This window comes from Rhincodon typus, chromosome 23 (assembly GCF_021869965.1).
Source record: "Rhincodon typus isolate 14 chromosome 23, sRhiTyp1.1, whole genome shotgun sequence".
NCBI lineage: Eukaryota > Metazoa > Chordata > Chondrichthyes > Orectolobiformes > Rhincodontidae > Rhincodon > Rhincodon typus.
The window spans coordinates 15,922,792-15,929,930 of record NC_063354.1 but is presented as its reverse complement, the minus strand read 5'-3'; the positions used below and the strand labels follow the sequence as shown (position 1 = coordinate 15,929,930).

Here is a 7,139-nt window from a genome sequence, read left to right as displayed (position 1 = left end):
ACATCTCCACTTATGACCATATGATGGAGGGAAGGTCAACTTGCTCTATCTGCATACTAAGTTTTTGTTCTGCAATTCATGTACCAGGCACACCTAGATCTCTCAGAAACTCACAATTCTGTATCCTCTGTCTGCATTCTAATGCCTCATAGATGCTATGAGGAATGCTTCATAGATACCATGAGCCCCCCAAAATAATCTCATCAATTCAAGCATTCCTTAAACGAATGAAGATGTGGAGGTGCCGGTGTTGGACTGGGATGGACAAGGTCAGAAATCACACAACACCAGGTTACAGTGCAACCGGTTTATTTGAAAACTCAAGCTTTCAGAGCGTCGCTCCTTCTTCAGGTGTTCGTGAGAGAGGTAGTATCAGACACAGAATTTATAAGTAAAAGATCAAAGGTTCACACCACTGATGAGGATGTACTAAACAAACCTAAGATGCTGTTAAATCTTTAATCAGTTCGAAGGTTTTAATTGATTAATATGTATATGTAAATCCCCGAATTCCTTTCGACTCATGGTCCTGAGAGAACTAAAAGTTTTATCATTGTACAGAAGAGATGACATTTTAGGTGAGACGATGCATGTTAGGTGTGGGGCCTTGTTTAGAATCTGTTTGTGTTTTAGTTTGAAGTAAGGCTGGTTTTATTTCTAAAGTAGGAATTTATAAAACGCAACATTGACCGTCTGCAAATTGTGTGCTTTTGAACAAAATAAAACATATCTGCAAATACAAACTCAACGTGTGTGTGTGTGAGATAGAGAGTGGGGGTGGAGTGTGTGTGTGTGTGTTGGAGGCGGGGGTTAGTGTGTGTGTGTGTGGAATCAAAGTAAACTGTATGTACAGACAAAACCTGAGAATTATTGGAATAGATAAGTTAATTAATACGTGTGTATTGTAGATAGGTAAAATAAATCCTGTGTACTATTACAGAAAGGTAAACTATTGTCACGGCTTATAAGAATTAATGTAAATGGGAGTAGTTTCAATTCCCACAGTGTAAAACTGATATCTAACATTTTCTTGCGCACTCTGTAGTTTCTCTTTCAGGTTTGTACGTTTGTTTGCAAGAAATAATTCGACTTATTTGTGGCAATTTCGAAACTACCGGCATTGCAGTCAAAATTGATCACATGTACCGCCCCGATTTTGATTCTGTTGAAATACTGAAACACCAGTTACCTCTCTCATCGGGGAAATCGAAACCTGGGAGCTCAGCTAATGCGGGGCAGGGCTCAGCTCCAAATCTCCACGTTTCCTCCTAACGCTGCAAGCTAAATGCAGATGAGAATAATTTACAAGGATAACTGTAAATAGTGAGGAGTAGAGATTTTTGTATATTCTGACCAAATAAATTGTTTCCCAGAAATGACATTTATGTGGTTTGTTTTAGTTTACAACGCTAATCATAATTTCGTGACGCTTCCTAGTAATCGCCCTGCCTTTTTGTGTGATGAAAGGTGAACGTGCTTTTTCTGTGGTCCATTCTGGCATCTGTCAAATAAAACACTCCAATCAGCTTCACTCAGACAAAAGGCACTGGGATCAGCTGCTTTGTACAAACACCCTGAGTGCCGAGTCTGAACTGATGCTACAGCTTCCAGCTACAATCAGGTCAGTGAGTTACATAAATGTAACGATTCCAGGTAATTGACACTTGGTGAGTACAATGTTGCTTCTTAAACAGAAATCGTAGTTGGAAGGAACTGGAGGGCTGGAGAACCGATAGAAACAGTAACAGGAGGTGACTGATTTGAGCCTATGTCCAGATTAAATAAACAAGTTTCTGAGGAAGCGTCATACTCGATTCGAAAAGTTAACCTCTCTCCGCAGATGTTACCAGACCTGCTGACTTTCTCCAGCACTGCCTGTTTTTATTCAGATTTCCAGCATCCGCAGAACTTTCGGTGCACTATCCGGAAGTCAGGATAACCAAGTGAGATGTTTGTACGCATGACAGAAATACTGAATACCGAAGGATATAGAATTCAGCATTATGTGGTTTCTTTCCCAGCTAACTTCCCATAGTCAGAAAGATGCAGCTAAGTACAGGTTTCTTGCTCAGGCTGGGGGAAGAAGGGAAATTGTAAAGATCAGTAACTAGATTTTCGTACTCATAATTCACACTCCTACAAAGGAGTATGGACACAAACTTAAACAGGTTACAGAAAAGAACAAAGTGCTGCAAGTACAGAATAGAGTAATAGAGTCATAGAGCTGTACAATGCGTAAACAGACCCTTCGGTCCAACTCATCCATGCTGACCCAATATCCTAAATGAATCTAATCCCATTTGCCAACATTTGGCCCATATCCCTCTAAACCCTTCCTATTCAGAAAAAAAATCCAGATGCCTTTTAAATGTTGTAATTGTACCAGCCCCCACCACTCCTTCTAGCAGCTCATTCCATACATACACCACCCTCTGCATTAAAAAGCTGCCCCTTAGGTCCCTTTTAAATCTTTCCCTTCTCACTTTAAACCTATGCCCTCTAGTTTTGGATTCATCCACCCCAGGGAAAAGACCTTGGCTTTTCACCCTATCCATGCCCCTCCTGATTTTATAAATATCTAAAAGGTCACCCCTCTGCTTCCAAGGGTCCAGGTAAAATAATTCAGAAGTCACATAATACCAGGTTATGGTACAACAGATTTATTTTACTCACCATCTAACACTGTTGGTCACCTGTAGAGAATTACTATCTGACACTCCACTCACACTGGTTGTATGATCTTTTGATCTCTCTGCCCTTGATTTCTCTGCCTGTAAACTCTGTGCTGTGTGCTGTTCTCTCTCACTGCACCTGTCAAAGGGGCTGTGTTCCGAAAGCTTGTGATTTCAAATGAACCTGTTGGACTATAACCTGGTGTCGTGTGACTTCTGACTTTGTCCACCCCAGTCCAACAACAGCACCTCCACACCTGAGAAAATAGCCTCAGCCTGTCCAGCTTCTCCCTATAGTTCAAACCCTCCAACCCTGGCAACGTTCTTGTCAATCTTTTCTGAACTCTTTCAAGTCTCACAGCATCCTTCTTATAGCAGGGAGACCAGAATTGTACACAGTATTCCACAACTGGCCTACCCAATGTCCTGTACAGCCACAACAATTCCTCCCAATTCCTATGTTCAATGCACTGATCAATAAAGGCAAGCGTACCAAACACCTTCACTCTCCTGTCTACCTGGGACTCCACTTTAAAGGAACTATGAACCTGCACTCTGAAAGAGAAACATTTCATATTCATTATAACTTCTTCAGAACTGATATTGAGCAGTGCAAAAGAACCATATGTGACTCTAAACATAAACTCTGATTATCTCTCCAAAATGCTGCCTATTTTTTAACGCTATGTTTATTTCAATTTTTCAGCATCTGCAGCATTTTGCACTTAGTTCAGTCTTTTAGAACAAAATGCATGCCTATCCTGTTGATTGGCGCATATTATTTGGTGCATAATCTAATTAAAACTGGAAAAAAAGATCAATGACACAAGTTACATTCAGATCTCTGGTAAGAATTGGCATGTTTGTGATATTGAGCGACCCTAATTTCACTTGAATGCACATAGAATGGTCCTATGCAGAGAATTGCGATTTTCCAATAAATCAACATTCAGGATCAACAGGAACTGGCACTCCAGTAGCAAGAAAAGTAAGGATTTCTTAAAGTTTACTTTCACTTTCATTTTCTGTGCCAGTATTAAACTTCCATTTTTAATCATTCAGGAGTCATTGAACCATTTAAAAAAAAGTCAACCAGTGCCACTTTTTTCATTTAGAAAAAGCAAAAATGTTACTGAAGCTGTAAATCTGAAATTATAACAGAAAATACTGAAAATACTCAAGAGATCAGGCAGTATCTCTGAAGAGGAAAACAAAGTTAATATATCTCATAATGTTTCAGGTCTGTTAACCCATCTTCAGAACAGTTCTGAAGATGGGTCACTGGACCCAAAAAGTTGACTCGGCTTTCTCTCCACAGATGCCTAGAGACCTGCTGAGTTTCTCCAGCAATTTCAGTTTTAGTTTTAGATTTCCAGCATCTACAGTTCTTTGATTCTTTTTCCTTTCTGCTCATGACTTTTCTTCCGAACTGGGAAATGTTGGAGATATAACAGGAAGAAAACCACGGAAAGTCTTTGACAGGATGAAGAATGGCAGAAGGGATGGCAGTACATGACAAAAGGAGAGGGTGACAGGACAAACAAAATCCAAGTATAAACGAGAGTAGCAGAGAATTCACTTGCAGCTGCTGTCTGAGAAAATGGAGCCCTAAGTGACAATCTGAAATTGTTGAAGGTATCAATTCTGGGAGGCTGCAAAATACCTTATTGAAAGGAGAGTGGCTGTTCCATAAGTTTATGCTGAACACCATTGGGACTGTGCAAGATAGTTGGAAACAGAGGTCAAAGTAGAGTGGGGAAGAGAATTATAGAGGGAAAAATGCAAGTACTGGTCATGCTAAAACATCATTTTGAAGGATACAAGATGAGTTGAACCAGTGTGTCAGTTTTACTGGATTTTCCCTTGGGAGTAAATGATAGGGTTGGGGTGATGTCTGCAGAAAGGACAGAGGTATTTGACACAGCAGTCTCCCAAAATGGGTTTGATCTCTCCTGGAGGAGACCTCATCAGCAGCAAATGCAATATAGCAAATTGAAAGAAGTACACATGAATTACTGCTTCACCTGGAAGCAATGTTGCGGGCCCTGGATTGTGAAAACTGCTAAGTTATTAGTTGAGGCTTTACATTTCCTGTACTTGCACGGGAATGTGCTGTGGGAAGGGAATGGGATGATGGGAGTGACAGAAAAGCTTTCTTTGGAATACTGAAATGGGGAGGGGAGGGGATGTTGTGTTTAGTGGTAATATCATGCTGGATGTGAGAGAATGGCAAAGGATGATCTGTTGAATATGGAGGTTGGTGGAATTAAAGTTGAGGACAGAGGAAAAATCTTTATGTGAATATGGAAGGGAGATGCTAGTGGGGAAATGAAAAGGTTTTGGCCTCTATCAATTGCGATGGAATAAAATCCTCATCTGACACAAAAGGAGAACATTTCAGACACACGGGTGTGGCGAAGGAGAAGTGGTTAGTAAGTTTGCAGATGACACCAAGACTGGTGGTGTAGAGGACAGGAAGAAGGTTACCTCAGTGTACAATGGGACCTCGATCAGATGGGCTGATGGGCTGAGGAGTGGCAGATGGAGTTTAATTTAGATAAATGTGAGGTGTTGCGTTTTGGTAAGGCAAAGAAGGGCACAACTTATACTCTTAGTGGTAAGGTCCTGGAGCGTGTTGCTGAACAAAGAGGCCTTGGAGTGCCGGTTCATAGTTCATTGAAAGTGGAGACACAGGTAGACAGGGTAGTGAAGAAGGCGTTTAGTACACTTGCCTTTATTGGTCAGTGCTTTGAGTATAGGGGTTGGGAAGTCATGCAGTAGCTGTACAGGGAATTGGTTAGGCCACTTTTGTATACAGCGTTCAATTCTGGTCTCCCTGCTAGAGGAAAGTTGTTAAATTCGAAACGGTTCAGAAAAGATTTCGAAGGATGTTGCCAGGGTTGGAGGGTTTGAGCTACAGGAAGACGCTGAAAAGGCAGGGGCTATTTTCCCTGGAGCGTCCGAGGCTGTGGGGTGACCTTATAGAAGTATATAAAACCATGAGGGGCATGGATAGGGTGAATAGTCAAGGTCCTTTCCCCAGGGTGGGGGAGTCCAAAACTTGAGGGCATAGGTTTAAGGTGAGAGGAGAAAAATTTGAAAGGGACTTAAGGGATACTGTTTTCATACAGAGGGTGGTGTGTGTATGGAATGAACTGTTGGAGAAAGTGGTGGAGGCTGGTACAAATACAACATTTGAAAGGCATCTGGATGGTTATGTGAATAGGAAGGGTTTAGATGGATAGAGGCCAAATGCTAGCAAATGGGATTAGATTAATTTCGAATATCTGATTGGCATGGACAAGTTGGACCAAAAAGTCTGTTTCCATGCTATGTATCTCTATGACTCTATGATTCTAAGTGGCATTGCCAGAACAGATACAATAGAAATGGAGAATCTAGCAGAATGGACTAAAGTCTTTGTGAGAAATGGCGTGGGAGGAAATGTCATCAAATTCAAGGTAACTCTGAAAGCAAGTGGGCTTAAAGTTGAAGCTGATTTGACAGCAGTCTGAACCAGAATGATTGGAACCCTGGTATCATATCTGACCAAGATGAGTTTCCAACTAGTGTGATATCATTAACTCACATTCTACAACCATTTCCATCTCCTTGTACTACTTCCAGGCTGGTATGGATAGATTTTTAATCAGTAAAGGAATCTTGTGTTATGGGGGAAAGGCAGAAAAGTGGAATTGAGAATTATCAGGTCAAACATGAACTGATTGAACGGTGGAGCAGATTCAATGGGCTGAGTAACCTATGCCTGCTCCTGCATCTTATGATCTTATACCCAACTCAACTCCTGCCTCAATTCATTTGCTGCTGAAACCCTTACCCATGGCTTTATTAGATCTAGAATTAACTAATTGACTTACTTCTGGTGGCCTTCCACATTTAAACATCTGTCAACTTGACATAATCAAAAACTCACGCCAAGTCCAATTCTCCCATCACTCCTGTGTCAATGAATTCCATTGGTTCTCTGTTCAAGCATTGCCTTCATTTTAAAGTTCTCATTCTTGTTTTCAAATCCCTGCATATCCTTGCACCCCCCCACCCCCCATCACTCCAATTTCCTATACTCCTACTGTCATTGTGGTGTTTGCACCATCTAATTCTGGCCTTTTCAGCATGCCCAATTTCGACCATTCTACCATTGATGACTGTGCCTTTCAGTTACCTGGGCCATAAGCTTTGGAATTCTCCCCTGGAGCCATGCTAACCTCTTTCAGGGCACATTTTAAAAACAACCTCTTTGCCTAAGTTTTAGGTAACCATCTCATTGTAACCTTCAGTAACTGATTGTTGTATCCTACTTTGTAACATCCCCATGAGGCACTTTTTTCACTTTAAAGGTAGCATTTACAAGTTGTTGTAGCTAGTAATTAAGTGCAAGTTTTCCTATTGGTTCTCATATTGCCTAACAGAACTGTAAATAGCTATTACAACATCAGTTATTTGGAA

The 7,139-nt window shown here is 41.0% G+C and overlaps 1 protein-coding gene across 2 annotated transcripts in view; it reads left to right on the top strand.

Annotated features, from left to right (window-relative positions):
* Positions 1–1,546: 1,546 nt before the first annotated feature.
* Positions 1,547–7,139, top strand: part of LOC109919330 (E3 ubiquitin-protein ligase rnf213-alpha-like) — a 167,523-nt gene continuing 161,930 nt past the window's right edge. Inside the window, exon 1 of one of the 2 annotated variants that reach the window (XM_048610749.1) lies at positions 1,547–1,621. The gene's annotated coding sequence lies outside the window, so the exon portion shown is untranslated. Of the gene's footprint in view, positions 1,622–1,644; positions 1,668–7,139 lie in introns of those variants that run through there. The other variant, XM_048610750.1, reaches the window with a different exon arrangement.